Source organism: Hipposideros armiger, unplaced genomic scaffold (assembly GCF_001890085.2).
Source record: "Hipposideros armiger isolate ML-2016 unplaced genomic scaffold, ASM189008v1 scaffold_1138, whole genome shotgun sequence".
NCBI lineage: Eukaryota > Metazoa > Chordata > Mammalia > Chiroptera > Hipposideridae > Hipposideros > Hipposideros armiger.
In genome coordinates, this window is record NW_017732488.1 from 170381 (window position 1) to 186042 (window position 15662).

Genomic DNA, 15662 nt, shown 5'->3' on the forward strand with positions numbered 1-15662 from the left:
TTTTTGCAACGAAAAACAGAAAAATACATCATGACTTTTCTGACAACCCAGTAACAGCAACCCCATCTTTCCACTTATAAACCTTGGCGACATCCTCAACCCTTTTGCTTGTCCCATCGATCCATCGGGGAACATTTAGTTTTACCTTGACTGGCAACCCAGAACCTGGTCACTTTGCCAGAAATGTTTTCCATGATCCTGTGTCAAGAGAGGTCATGGCGGGACTCAGAATAATCGGGATTAGTGTTTTGTGGTGCTTTTTTACAATACCTGAGCTAGAAAGCTAGGAGGCACAGCATCCAGGTGAGGGCTTTTATCTGGGTGAGGGAGCAGTTAGTGCAAAGAGAAGTTCTAATACAAGTCCTAATCCTAACTCCACCAAGGTGGGCATCTTGAGTAAATTGCCTGTTTTTCCTTCTGTAAAAATCAACCACTTCCTAAAGTTGTTGCAAGACTCAAATGGGGAACATAAGCAACTCTGATTACTGCTCAGCAGATACAGGAAGGAGGTAAAAAAAAAAAAGCCTAGTGTAGAGAGGTGAGCAAAGATGGAAAGACCTGGGCAGGAGGTGCCTTGGGTTTAGGCCGGGGAAACCCCAGAAGAGGTTAAGGATAGGATAATCAAGACCTGGAGCCCAGGACAGAGGAGGAAGAAAGGGAAAAGATTAATTAGGATTCAGGCAGTACCTGGGGAAATTGGGTAGTTAAAATTATTTTAAAATGCTGGGTCAGGATCAGAGCTTGTCTTATCAATGCTGAATCCCAGTAAGCTTACATGAAGGACTAATTAATGGAATGAATAAAGGGGGGAAATATCACTCATTTGACCCTTCAAAATTAAGAGAAGGAAAATTCTGCAATACTCCCCAAACAGTGGAAAGTATTATTAAGGTAAACAATACCTCGGAAGATTGGGAAACCTTGTGGCCATCCTGTTTCTATATAAATAATTATTGTAGGGAGATAAAATACTGATGAGTTAATATTGGTGAATATCTCACCCCACCCTTGTAAATGGCTTTTAATCAGTCATTCGCCTTGCCTAGAAAAGCTAGAAAGAGATAAAGTAGACTTATTTTTTTAATTACTTGCTTAATTACAACAAACATACAAAAAGTCCACAAATAAATTTTTAAAGTAAATTTATAAATCATAAAAAGGGCACATGCCTATGAAAAGTTGATGGAAGTAGAACCATTTTAAAATGGAACCGGGGCCGGCTGAGTGGTATGTTGGTTAGGAGTTGGCTTGGGATGCCAGCTCTGAGCAGCAGGGCCCCGGTTCGGATCCCATATGACAGCCAGTGACATTATGCCCTCTACAGCTAAGGTGGTGAAAACAGCTCAACCTGGAGCTGGGCTGCCATGAGTCGCCAGTGGCGACCGCATAGGCTGCAGTGGGGCTGGCTGGCAGCGGGTGTGAGCTTTCGTGAGCCGCCGTGAGCTGCTGTGAGCCACCGTCCAATGACCTGCGAGCCACTACCTCACCCGGAAAGAGCGCAATGATAATACCAACATGGGCCAGTGAAGCGACGTTCTCCACAACGAGACTGAAGAACAAAAAAGGATAGCAACTTGTCTGTTCCCCTTCCCCAATTCCCCAATGCTGTTCCCCTCCCCCAATTCCTCAATAAAATCTTAATAAAATGGAACCAGAGCAACTATTCTAGAGGAACTACCTTGAACATCTTGCTCCTTGAACCTTTGGAATATTTGAACTGGGCAAAATAGCCTCCAGACTGGGCCATAGCCACAAAGTCTTCCGAACAACTGTTTGTAAAGCTAACAGAAAAGCAGACATCCTGATCACAAGGACTACGATTATGGAGATACTTTATTTTTATTTATTCTATTTTTTTATTTTTTTAATAAACGAGTAATGTAAACAGAAATAGTCTCAGAGACACAGAGGAAAAACTGATGGTTGCTAGATGGGATGGGATGGGGTGGGGATGAGGGAGAAGGGGAAGGGATGAGACAACATAAATTGGCAACCTCAATATTGCCTCATAGAAAAGACAGTTTGGGGAATATAAAAGACAGTTTGGGGAATATAATCAATGATGTAAATACTTTTTAGGGGGCCAGATGGACTCCTGTCTTGTTAGGGATATCACTTCATGGACGGTGTAGATGCCTGACCACTGCACTGTACATCTGAAGCTGCCATTGAATAATATTATATGTCAACTATAATTTGATACATATACAGCCATGGAATGAGGAGTATAGTGTGAGAATGAGGTCAATGGAATTGTAATAGATATGTATGATATCGGGGGTTGGGGGCAGTGGATGGAGGGAGGGGGATTGTCACTTTGTGAGGGATGAAAAGGATAACTATTGCATTGTTCTGTACACCTGAAACTAACAATAAAACAAAATTAATACATAAAAATAAAAAATAAAAAATAGTTAAATTAAAAAAAAAATAGAGTTAACCGGCTCCACATGTGAACAGTGCTGAGGTGGGAGAAACGGGACGGTAAAATCACTGCCCGCCTTTTCTTTAATAAATGACCAGGGTTTTAGGGGCTGGGCAAAATGTCTGAAAACCAAATTCCTTCTGAGGTACAGAAAACGAGCAGGCTCAGAGGATTTTTAAAATGCATCTTGATTTTCCCTTGGAATTATTGATCAATACTCATTTGCTTGTTACCTCTGGCACCCCAGAGGAATGTCTCTTAGGAAGACAGGGAAGCTAGAAGCAACCCAATGACTGTATGGATTGCAGCCAGGTCTCCCATCACCTGGAAGGCCCAGAAAAGGTTATGTAACTACAGTGCATTGCTATCAAAGTAGACTTTAATGCAAAAACACGCCCAGAGATAACAAAGATAACTTCATAGACATAAAATATTCAAAATACCAGGAAGATATAACAATCCTGAATTTGTATTTAGTAGTCCACTGATTGAACTACAAGCAGAAATAGACAAATTCAATCACACTCTGGATGATTTTAACATATGAGTATATCACTCCATGATTGATACAAGAAGACCAAAAAAAAATCAGATTTACACATAGTTAACAAATTTGACCCATTGGACAGATATAGAAATGCACTCAATTTACAGAATTACACAATTATCAAAATACACATTTATCTTTCAGCACAAATAGACTATGTACTAAGTTTGACCAGAAGTGATGCATAAGGTAAGTTTCAATAGATTTCAAAGCATTAAAATCATACAGAGTATGTTTTGTGGTCACAACGCAACTATACTAGAAATGGAGACCCTTTATATATTTGGGCATTAAGAAATGCACTTCTGTATAACACATGAATTAAGTAAAACAAATCTCAATTGACTTATTTCAAATATATTTCCCCATATAGATTCCAGCAGAAATGAGAACAAAATAAAAAGAAAGATGAAGATGACTCAAAGGGAAGAATGTGAATTGAGAATTGATATAATCAATATATTAACGTGGAAGCAAATAAGTGTTCACTACAAGTTTACTAACACATAGATTGTACGCCTGATAATTTTTATTCTCCCCCCAGCTTTGAGATACAATTGACTTTTTAAACACCCAATAATTATTCATTAAATTTTACTAGTGCTTAATACACATTATATATTAAATTATCTCATATATCCCAATGTATGAGATATATTCCCAATATCACTATTAAGTGTTTAATATTACTCTGCCCATTTTGTAGATGCCAAACTGAACTCACAGAGTTGAGTTAGTTGACAAGTCATATTGCACAGGATAGCAGGATTTAATACAAAGCTATTTGATTTGAAGTCCCAGGAGAAATGAATTATGGAAGAGCTGGGATTTCTGGCATATCCAGTATTTCATTTTCTTTGACTCTGTGGGTGAAAAAGGGGGCACATACTAAATTTGACAAGCCCATGGGAGTCCAAGCATGGCAGTCCCTACAAACTCAAAGACCAAAATTAACCACATAAGATGGTCTGAACATAAAAATTCATAACTAGGGAGCCGGCCGAATGGCTCAGTTGGTTGAGAGTGCGAACTCTGAGCAACAGGTTCCCTGATTCAGTTCCCATGTGGGCCAGTGAGCTGCGCCTGAGCTGAGCTGCCACTGAGCTGCCAACAAGTGGCAGGATGGATCAGCTGGTGAGAGCACGTGCTCCTAACAACAAGGTTGATGGTTTGACTTCCCCACAGGATGGTGGGCCATGCTCACTCGCAACTAAGATTGAACACGGCACCTTGAGCTGAGCAGCCATGAGCTAACAACAGGCGGCCAGATGGCGACTGGACTTGGAGCTAAGCTAGCTGAGCCCTCCACAACTAAGATTGAAAGACAACAACTTGGCTGTTCCCCTTCCCCAATTCTCCAACACTGTTCCCCTTCGCCAATTCCCCAATAAAATCTTTAAAAAAAAAATCCTAACTAAAGTTGGTCCTGGCCAGTAGTCACATCCTTGGCCTGTAGCTTCCTTGACAAAGGTCAATCTTTACCTTAAGTGAGCCTGTCTATTGTCTTTTTGTATCTAAGATAACATACCCTTGGAATGTCAGAGTAATCCCCTTTTTTTGGACCCCTCAGGGCACAACCCACCACACCAGAGCACCGGACTACAGGATCCCTTGCTGTTATCTTGTTCCCCGAATACCATCTCTAAGTGCTGTAAATGATAATTATTAACTATCCACTACCCGCCAACGTAAAAGAAGCATGTGTCTCTCCGAATTTACTTTTTATGTAACCCCAGAGATTTCCTCACTTTGCTTTCTCCTCCCCCTTAATTGACCATCAACAGATTTTATGTAACCCTCCTTACATGTCCTCCGTTGATTCTAATGTATAAAATAAGCTGCAAAACTGCCATTCTCTGGAGAATTTTCTTAATCTGTTGAGATTTTGCTTCCCGGAAAATGTCATCAGTTTGGCTCAAATAAACTCATTAAAGTTTTCTACAGGTTGGATGTTTCTTAGGTCTACAAGTCATTCTTGAAGCCCACACCCAAGGCAGATGACAGAATCGTGAAAAGAAAAATGTTCCAGAGATTAGTTTCCTTAAGTCTCCCTTCATGTCCCTGTTCCTCAGACTGTAGATGAAAGGGGTCATCGTGGGAGTGACCACTGTGTACATGAGCAAGGCCACTTCCCTCCTGCTGGATGAGAAAGTAGCTGCAAAACTAAGGTGTACTCCAACACAAGACCCATAGAACAAGGAAACAACAGACAGGCGAGACCCACAGGTAAAAAAAGCTTTATACTTTCCTTCAGTTAATGGGATTCTCAGGATGAAGGAGACAATGCCAGTGTAAGAGTGATGTAGGATATTTCTTGCACTGGGATCGTAGTCTCTTGAAGCCGAAGAATGGAGACATGTACCAGAGAGGTAGAGTTTGTAGCAGAGGATAGTTTTATTAATGCAAGAGAAAGGTTACAGCTTTCGAGTGGGAGGGGGTACGGAAAATGGGATGCCCCTAGCTAGGGTAAAAGGCTTGAGTTTTATACTTTGTTTCTTCCTGGAAGGGGGAATGCTCAAATACTGGTGTCTGTTATTAAGGGGTTTGTCAGGTTTGTTCTGTTGCTCAGCCTTGGGGAGGTCTTTCGAAATATCTTTCCAAATGGCTTTGTTGCTCTGGGGCATGATTGATGTCTCTGTTTCAGTATGTGGGAGTTACCCTATAATTTTGGAAGGAATGGCTAGTTTAAGGAATAACCAGTTTTTTCTTATCTTTGCTCAGTCTACCAGGGAATTCCTGACTGCCTGATATTATACTAACCTGCTTTAAGAGAACATTATCCCCAAGAGGGGACCAACACCCAAAAGGCTAGTCACTAAATACACCAGGATGGTATTGGTGAAGGTGTCAGAATGGGCGGGTTTGAGGACCTGAGTGAGCTTGAAAAAGAAGTGGGGATTTCCAGGTCCCTGCAGAAGGACAGTTGCAGTGCCATCAGAGTGTGCAATAGGGTGTTCATAACGCTAATGAACAAGGAGAGAAGAACCACCAGGTCTCGAGGCGGGGCTCATGATGACCACATAACACAGAGGGTGACAGATGACCATGGAAAGGTCAAAAGCCATCACAGTCAGCAGTAAATTGTCCATACATATAAACAATATGAAAATACATACCTGAGCGAGGCAGCCTGTGTAAATGATGGCTTTGTTCTCTGTCTGGATGTTCACCAGCATCTTGGGGACTATAATGGAGGTGAGAGACATATCGACAAAGGACAGGTAGGAGAGGAAGAAGTACTTAGGTGTGTTCAGATGGGAGTCAGAGCTGACAGCCAGGATCATGAGCAGGCTCCCCAGCACGGTGACCAGGTACGTGGACAGGAAGAGCCAAGGGCACAAAGAGAAAGGGCTGTAGTTCTGGGTCCTCTGAGAGCCCCAGGGGGAGGAAGTCTGCTACGCCTGTTTGGTTTTCTGATTCCATGTTATTGATGAGTCTGCTGGTAAATAGAGACTGAATTACAATGAAACAGACAACACTTGTTTCACAGAGGTCTGTTATCTGTGCCTTAAATTCTAATAATATTTAAATAATCCTTCCCTTCGAGTTCCTCTATTCATTCCTTCCTTTATCAAGTAATTTCTGAGTGACTTCTATATATCATATTTTTCTAATGCTAAAATTAAAAATGAAAACAAATGCTGTTTTACTTTTTTCAGGAACTATCACGCCCACCTGCCATTTTAAAATCTAGGATTAATTCTAGTAGTTTCTTCATACAATATCAAACTTGGTTAGATGACTTCATTTTATCAGAGAATATAAATTCTGTAGTTAACTGTATTGAGCCTGTTCATAATTGCAAATCTCAGGTATTGCTGGAAAATATAACCTTACATACTCTACTGCCTCTATGTGACAAATAACATCATTAATTTATTCCTCTAAACATTCTATATTTTACAATTAGATCAAACCACTTTATTGGGACCCATCTGTTTTGAAGGAATTGTTTTTGCTGAATGGTGATTCGTCATTTGTCATTAGCCTACCATGAAGGACATTATAAGAAAAGGTTGAATGAGTCTCTATTGTCCTTATTGTAGAAATGTCACACCCATAGAGGAAATTCTTATCTGTCCTTTTAAATAAGAATAGCTAGTGCTTTTTCTGAACAACTGGTTCTTTTATTTCTTTTGGCTGCTAAGAAGCATATAGTCAGATACACGGACCATGTCTAGAAACTCAGAAAGAGTCATTTTATAGAATATTGCTTGGGACTAATTTTTCCTCGGTAACCACCTTCTAGGACGTTTCCATATGGCAATGGTTTTATAATTACCCCCTCCCTCCAAGCACTCTTGAGGGCATTCAACTCTGGGCATCTCTGTAATCTTCCCAAAGGTGCCAGTGAAGGACTAGCACATCTTTGTGGCTGACTTCGGTGCAACTCTACCCAACACCCTCCCAGTCCTCACTCTGGCATTCAACTTCCTCCATCATTGGGCCCCTGTGATAATTACACATGGATTGATGTACTCTTGGCAAATGCTGGTTCATAAAACTGACACTCCATATCATGACTGAGTCAAGAAATCTTCAAGAGCTAATAATTCTAAGAGCTGCTGTGCATATACTAGCATGACACATTATTGAAGAAAATGGGTCATGTCCTGCGTAACCCCAACTAAAGTATTCATCTTAGGATGTGCACTTTGGAAGGACACGTACCTTTAACAGACGCGCAGGGAGGATGGAATGCATGGAGTCTTGAGAAAACTAAGGAGATAGATGCACATTTTCCCTCTGCTCTCACACTGGAGGGAGTGGGAGAGAACTGTCAAACTGGCCAATGCTGACAATCAGGTCATTGACAGTATCACAACCCATATGATGGTGGGGAACCAAGGGAGGCAGGACATAGTCTATTCATGAGAGAGCGAGAGAGAGCCAGCTGAGCAAAGTTCAAAGGACATTTGTGTCATTCAAATGAATAAGATGCCATGTGCATTCAATATGTGAAGGCCTCAGTGCTAGGGGCATGGTGAATATTTAGAAATATTAGCTATAGGGGCCAGCCAAGTGGCTTAGTTGGTTAAGAGCATGAGCTCTGAGCAACAGGGTCACTGGTTTGATTCCCACATGGGCCAGTGAGCTGTGCCCGAGCTGAGCTGCCGACAGGTGACAGGACGGTTCAGCTGGTGAGAGCACATGTTCCTAACAAAAAGGTTGCCGGCTCGACTCCCGCATAAGATGGTGGGCTATGCCCACCTGCAAAGAAGATTGAGCACAGCACCTTGAGCTGAGCAGTTGCAAGCTGCCAATGGGTGGCCAGATGGCAACTGGACTTGGAGCTGAGCTAGTTGCGCCCTCCACAACTAAGACTGAAGGACAACAACTTGGCTGTTCCCCTTCCCCAATTCCCCAATAAAGTCTTAAAAAAAGAGAAATATTAGCTATAATTATTACCATTGTTATTAGTTTTATTAATAGCAAAATAGTTGTTATAGTAGTCTCTATGGAAAATACTGAGCTTGATTTAGGGTGTTCCTTTTCCCTTCAATTCCCTGATACACAGGCTGTTGTTACCTGTTTCGATAGTCACTGCTCTGGAAACATGAATAGAGGTTATACATTTGGAAAATTTAATAATGCAAGAAAGAGACTTTATATTTTTAGTATTTAAAATATATTTTTGTATTTGTATATTTATATTTAAAAGGTTAAAGAGTTTGTCAAAAACTTAAAAATTGAATGACCAGGTTATCCAGCAATTCCACTTCTGGGTATATATCTAAAAGAATTTTAAGCAGGGACTCAAAGAGATATTTATACACTCATGTTCACAGCAGCATTATTCACAATAGCCAAAAGGGGGAAGCAACCTAAATGTAAGAAATAAGTGGGAAAGCAAAAATATAGAATACACATCCAATGGGATATTAAATATTATTCAGCCTTAAAAAGGAAGGAAATTCTGACACCTGCTACAACATGGATGAACCTTGAGGACATGATGTTCTATGAAATAAGCCAGTCACACAAAGACAAATGCGGTGTGGTTCCATTTATATGAGATACTTAGAGTTGTCAGATTGATAAAGACAGGAAGTAGATGGTGGTGCCAGGGGCTTGTAGGAGACTAGAATAGGGAGTTTGAGTTTCAGTGTTGCAAGATGGAAAGAGCTCTGGAGATGGGTGGTGGTGAGGGTGCCTAACAATGACAATGTGCTTAATATCACTGAACTGCACACTTCAATATGGTTAAAATGGTAAATGTCTCTTTGAAGTTAAATAAAATTATTTCTCTAAATGATTTTTTTAAATTACAAAACAATGCTTAAGAACTGTAGTGATTTTGAACAATATGGAAATACACAGTGATTTTTAAAAAACCCATAAACTTCATCCTCAGCTAGCCACAGTTGCTAATAATATTATGATGTATTCCCTTCTTGTATTTTTTCTTCTACCTCTACATATATTCATAAACACATCTCTCTTTTTACAAAACTCTGTCATTCTGAATATTCAATTTCTTTTTTTCAATTATAGTTGATATTCAATATTATATTAGTTTCAGGTGTTAGAGATTCATATAATTTATGAGGTGATTCCCCCCAATTAATCTAGCACCCACCTGACACTACACATAGTTATTACCAAATTATTGACTATATTCCCTATGCTGTACTTTACATCTCCATGACTACTTTGTAACTACCAATTTGTACTTCTTAATCCCTTCACTTTTTTTACTCAGCCCCACAACCCCCCTCCGACCTGGCAACCATCAGTTTGTTCTTTGTATCTATGAGTTTGTTTTGTTTCTTCATTTATTTTGTTTTTTAGATTCCACATATGAGTGAAATCATATGGTTTTTGTCTTTCTCTGTCTGATTTATTTCACTTAGCATATCACCCTCCAGGTCCACCCATGTTGTCGCAAATGGTAAGATTTCATTTTTTTCTATGACTGAGTAATATTCCATTGATTATATGTACTATATCTTCTTTATCCAATTGTCTATTGATGGGCACTTAGGTTGCTTCCATATCTTGGCTATTGTAAATATCACTGCAGGGAACATAGGAGTGCATATATCTTTTTGAATTAGTGTAAAATGGTAAATTTTATGTATATTTTCCTATGATTAAAATGTAAATTAATGAATAAAAAATATTGAAGGAACTCTCTCCGATTTGCTTTAATCATGCTCCTGTCCTTCATGGTGCTTTGAGAAATCAGCCGCACCTCATGCTTCATGGATCTTCTTAGGGACACAGCCCCATTTTCACTCTGTCTCCCCCTTCTCCCTCAGCCAGGGAATCCCTCAGATCCAGGACTATTTAACATCATTTGTGGAGACCTAGATCTTACCTCCTCTGGCTCTTGACAGCATCATGTCCAAGTCCAGTTCAGAAATGACTCAGACAGAGCTGTCTCCTGGGAGAATCCATAGCAGGAACAAGGCTTAGATCCTCACCAACTCTGTCCCCTCGGTCTGCTTCAGGATCCTGGAAAGCTGATCCCTGGGCCCCTCCAAAGAGGCCAGAAGGGACAACTGGGTGGGTCTCTGAGCATCTACCAATGGTTCTTAGGAATGAGCAGGAGGAAACATTCATAATGAGTCCCTAGGGCTCAAGGGTAAAAAGATAATGAGAATTACAGAGCTTTCAACACCAGCCTCCATGATCTACAAACCAGTGGACAAAACAAACTAGAGACAGAGGCTGATGCTTTGGTTATTCTCCAGGAAGACAACAGTTACTTTAGCACTGTGGCTGTCAAACTTTAGTGTGCATCAGAAACACTCAAAGGGCCTGTGAAAAACACAAATCTCTAGGTCCTACCCAAGAAGGGCTGACAGACTGGATCTGGGGTGGGGCTCAAGAACCTGCATTTTTAACAAGTACCCAGAGGACTCTGAAACTGCTGGGGGAGGGAGGCACCACACTTTGAGAACCACCACTGTAGAAATTTCTAAAGCATGGTGTAGAATCAACCACATCTGGATTACAATCCTGTGCAGAGCTGTGGACAAAAAAGGGGCCACACTAAACCTGGCAAGCTCAGGGGATGCAAGCATCATGGGTCCTACAAACTCAGAGACTGAAGTTAACCACACAGAATGATCTGAACATAAGAATTCCTAACTAAAAGCGGGTCATAGTGCATAGTTCTTTCTTGGTCCTGTAGCTTCCTTGACAAAGATCAATCTTCACCTTAAGTGAGCCTGTCTATTGTCTTTTTGCATCTAAAATAACATGCCCTTTGGGCTGGCTGAATGGCGCGTTGGTTAGGAGTTGGCTTGGGACATTAGCTCTGAGCAGCAGAGCCCCGGTTCAGATCCCACATGAGGGCCAGTGACACTGCGCCCTCTACAGCTAAGATGGTGAACAACATCTAAACCTGGAGCTGGGCTGCTGTGAGTTGCCACCATGGTGTAGGTGGCAGTGGGGCTGGCCAGCAGCAGGCGTGAGCTTTCATGAGCTGCCGTGAACTGCCATGAGCTGCTGTGAGCGGCCGTCCAATGGCTGGAGAGTGACTGCCTCACCTGGGAAGAGCTCAATGATAATACCAACATGAGCCAGTGAAGCGACGTCCTCCACAACTAGACTGAAGAACAAAAGGACAGCAACTTGTCTGTTCCCCTTCCCTGATTCCCCAACAATGTTCCCCTCCCCCAATTCCCCAATAAAACCTTTAAAAACAAATAAATAAAATAAAGTAACATGCCCTTGGAATGTCAGAGTAATCCCTTTTTCTGAACCCCTCAGGGCACAACCCATCTCATCAGAGAAGGAGACCACAGAACCTCTCATTGTTATCTTGTTCCTTGAATTCCTCCCCTAGAAGGGTGTGTGTTAGAGTGGGTAGGGGAAAGGACCAGAAGATAAAGGAGGAGAAAGAGGAGGAAGAGGAGGGAGGAGAGAGAGAGAGAGAATATCCATGTGACAACACCTGTGAGTTGTGAGGAAAGAGGAATATTTTACAAGGACCCTTGAACACCCCCTTCCCTTGAATCCCAGTGTCTCCTCTGAAGGATTGAATTTAAAACCAGTTCTGTGAAGACAGAGCAGCACAGGTCTCCTCCTGCCCTTCCTGGGAAATAAAGGGAGGGGTGCATGGGAGTAGCCGGAATCCTTAGAAAATGTTAGAAAGCATTGATTTCTTTGAGTAAGGAATTGGCCCCTGCAGTTTTAGGGTCAGAGAAGGGGGTAAGTGGAGCTGAAAACAACTGTGAATCCAGTGCCAGGGGCCTTGGAAATATGTCACATAATTAATGAAAAATCAGGAGACTTTAGACAAAAATTCTCAATCTTGACCAGGCATCAGAGTCACTTGGCAGGTTTCTTAAAACAGATCGCTGCACCCCATCCCAGGGTTTCAGGTGAGGCCTGAGAAATTGCATTTCAAATAACTCCCCAGGTAACGCTGATACTGCTGGCAGGACTGGCTGCATAATTTTCAGGTCCCAGTGCAAAAAGAAAATGTGGTACCCCCTTGTTCAAAAATTCAAGATGGTGACAACAGAGCATTAAACCTACCGTGTCCTGTGAGATTGTCTGGGTTGCAAGCCCAGGAACCCAGCTCTGGCTGCAGGTCTGGGGACAACATTCTAAGCACCATTGACATAGGTTTCCTACTTAATTAACCTAGGACTACCTCCAAATTGGAATAATTATAGTAATAGCAATAATAGTAGTAGTAGTAATAATGATAATCACAATAATAATAAAGTCGCCCTCTTTCCTCCAGAACTTACAAGGGATTTCTATATCTCCAGGTGACCCCACCGAAGATCACAGAGGCTGAGTATCTCTCTCAGATGTACATGTTGAAGACTAATTGGCCCTTGAGAATTTCAGGGAGACAGCCATGTGTAGAGTTTCTCGACAAGACACATTCTTTGAGGCGAGACAAGGCACATTTTCTCTGGTCTGGCAGGCGAGATCGTGTTGATACAGGACAGAACAAGAGGTCTTTTGACAGTTCTGGCCCTAGGGGCCTGATCTCTGAAGCCCCTCACTAGCCGAATTGTTCTGTTCCTCCCAGTCCTGCAGCAGAAAGAAACTAGTGCCCTCTCCCCTCTCCTGCCCTTTCTGCTCCTGGGTCAAGGCTCACAGTCCAGGACTGATGAACAGGCCCAACAGCAAACAGTGTGCCCTTCACTGAGTACCAGGAAGCAGTTTTCCAAACATCAGTCATTCCTGACTCTCTATGGCTGTTGCCAATAGTCTCCTCCACTTGAAAGGAACTCTCAATTGGTTCACATTTTTAACTCAGCCCAATCCTGAGCAAAGTGGTGTGTGTGTGTGTGTGTGTGTGTGTGTGTGTGTGTGTGTGTGTGTGTGCTGTTGATATACAGTTGACCCTTGAATAAGGGGGTTAGGAGCTCTGATCCCTGCACAGTAAAAAATCTGCATATAGGGACAGCCAAGTGGCTCATTGGTTAAGAGTTGGCTTGGGAGCGCCAGCTCTGAGCAGCAGAGCCGCTGGTTTGGATCCCATATGGACTAATGACATGCCCTCTACAGCTAAGATGGTGAACAACAGCTCCACTTAAAGCTGGGCTGCTGTGAGTCACCGGCAATGGCTTAGGCTGCAGTGGGCTGTCGTAAGCTAGGGTGAGTGGCTGGCAACCAGCGTGAGCGGCCTGCGGCTTGAGCTGCTGTGAGCCGCTGTGAGCAGCCGCCTGATGGCCAGCAACTGATCTGCCTCAGCTGGGAGAAGCACAATGGTCACAATACCAACATGGGTCAGTGAAGCAATGTCCTCCACAACTAGACTGATGAACAAAAGGTCAGCAACTTGTCTGTTCCCCTTCCCTGATTCCCCAACGCTGTTCCCTCCCCCAATTCCCCAATAAAATCTTAAAGAAAAATCGCATGTATCTTTTGACTCCCCCAAAACTTAACTACTAATAACCTACTGTGGGCCGGAAGCCTTACCGATAACATAAACAGTCGATTAACACATACTTTGTATGTTATATGTGTTACATACTGTATTCTTATTATGATAAAATAAGCTAGAGAAAAGAAAATGTTATTAAGAAAATCACAAGGAAAATACATTTACAAGGACTGTACGTATTTATTTTTCAAAATCTGGTGTAAGTGGACCCATGCAGTTCAAACCTGTGTTGTTCAAGGGTCAGCTGTATTTTTTAATACACATTAAAATATATAGTCTTTAAAAAACTCTGCATCCCAATTTGTAAATACTAATGACTACATCTCTACAGCTTCTGGATTTTTGCTTTTGGAGCACCTGCTCAGGTAGCCTCCTCTGATACACACCTTAGCTAAGGGTTCCTGGTTTGGGGCTCTCTCATAGGTGCTCTAGTCATTGATGGCAGTCACCTACAATTATACTGAGATCCAGGATTTTGGCAATTATTTGATGAGAGCCCACTTGACCCTCCAAACTACAACTCCAAAAGAAGAACTTAGCTGACATACAATATTCTACAACATCAGCTTCAGGTGTACAGTGCAGTGATCAAGCCTCTTCCCCATCCATGATGCGGTCTCCCTAGCAAGACGTGTGACCATCTGACACCATACAAAATATTTACAACATTATTAATTATATTCCTCGAACTGTCTTTCATGTCCCTGTGGCAATATTGTAGTTACCTATTTATGCTGTCTAATTCCTTCCCCTTCTCCCTCATCCCCGGGGAGGGGGGTTGTCACTTCGAGGGGTAAAAAGTATAACTATTGCACTGTGTTGTACAGCTGAAACTAATTCTAAAAAATGTGTATTTCATAATATAAAATAATTAAAAGAAAAAAAAAAGAAGAACTTAGCTTTTGCACACCATGGCCTACCAGTGTCAGACACAAATGGGAGCTGATTACATATTACTGGCATGAATCAAGAAATTGTTCCAACCTAAGAGGTGCTATTATTAAACCCATGATGGAGATGAAGAAACCGATGATTAGAGGCAAGGGTTTGCTGAGAAGTCAGTATAAGTTCTGATTTGTAGCACTGACTGATTTCTGTTGTAAATTCTCTCACCACAGTCAATTTCAAGCTACCAATTGGCAGACACTGAAAGCAGAGTTGGGAAGAGATTGCATAATCTGCTGTGCAAAACAGACTTCAGCTCATCACCTAAAGGAATTCTTTGTTCTTCAAATTCCCCAAGTTTATTCATGCCTTCAGGCCTTTGTACCGGCTTTTTTTTGGCATTTCTTTCTTAAAGCTTTTCCCAGGTCTTCCCATAGTTGGCTCTAGTAATTCAGGTTGTTAAATTAAAAAAGAAAGCCACTTTCAACATTAGTAAAGAAAGATTTTATTAAGGGGGACTATTAACAGAAAGCTGCACAAAGTGTAGGCCAGAATAGGGAAGGGGTGGGTGAACAAAGCTTAAACATTCAGAGGTAAGCAGCTGGGAAAAGAAGAAGGGGCATGCTAAAAACTGCTACATTGGTGGGCGTGTGTTTTGAAACTTAACAAACTGTGTTAAATATTGCACTAACAAGAAAGATGAGGCCAGAAATCATTGTTTGTCATCAAGACAAATAATAACAAGTGTTGGAGAGGCCATGGAGAAAAAAAACAAACCCTCATACACTGTTAGTGGGAATGCAGATTGGTGCAGCTGCTATGGAAGGCAGTGCAGAGGTTCCTCAAAAAATTAAAAATAGAATTACCATATGACCCAGCAATCTCTCTCCTGGGTATCTACTCCCAAAATCTTAAAACATTTATCTGTAAAGATATATGTGCTC

The 15662-nt window shown here is 41.7% G+C and overlaps 1 pseudogene; it reads right to left on the reverse strand.

Moving 5' to 3' along the window:
- Window positions 1-4900: 4900 nt before the first annotated feature.
- Window positions 4901-6395, reverse strand: LOC109376474 (olfactory receptor 7G3-like; annotated as a pseudogene).
- Window positions 6396-15662: the final 9267 nt, after the last annotated feature.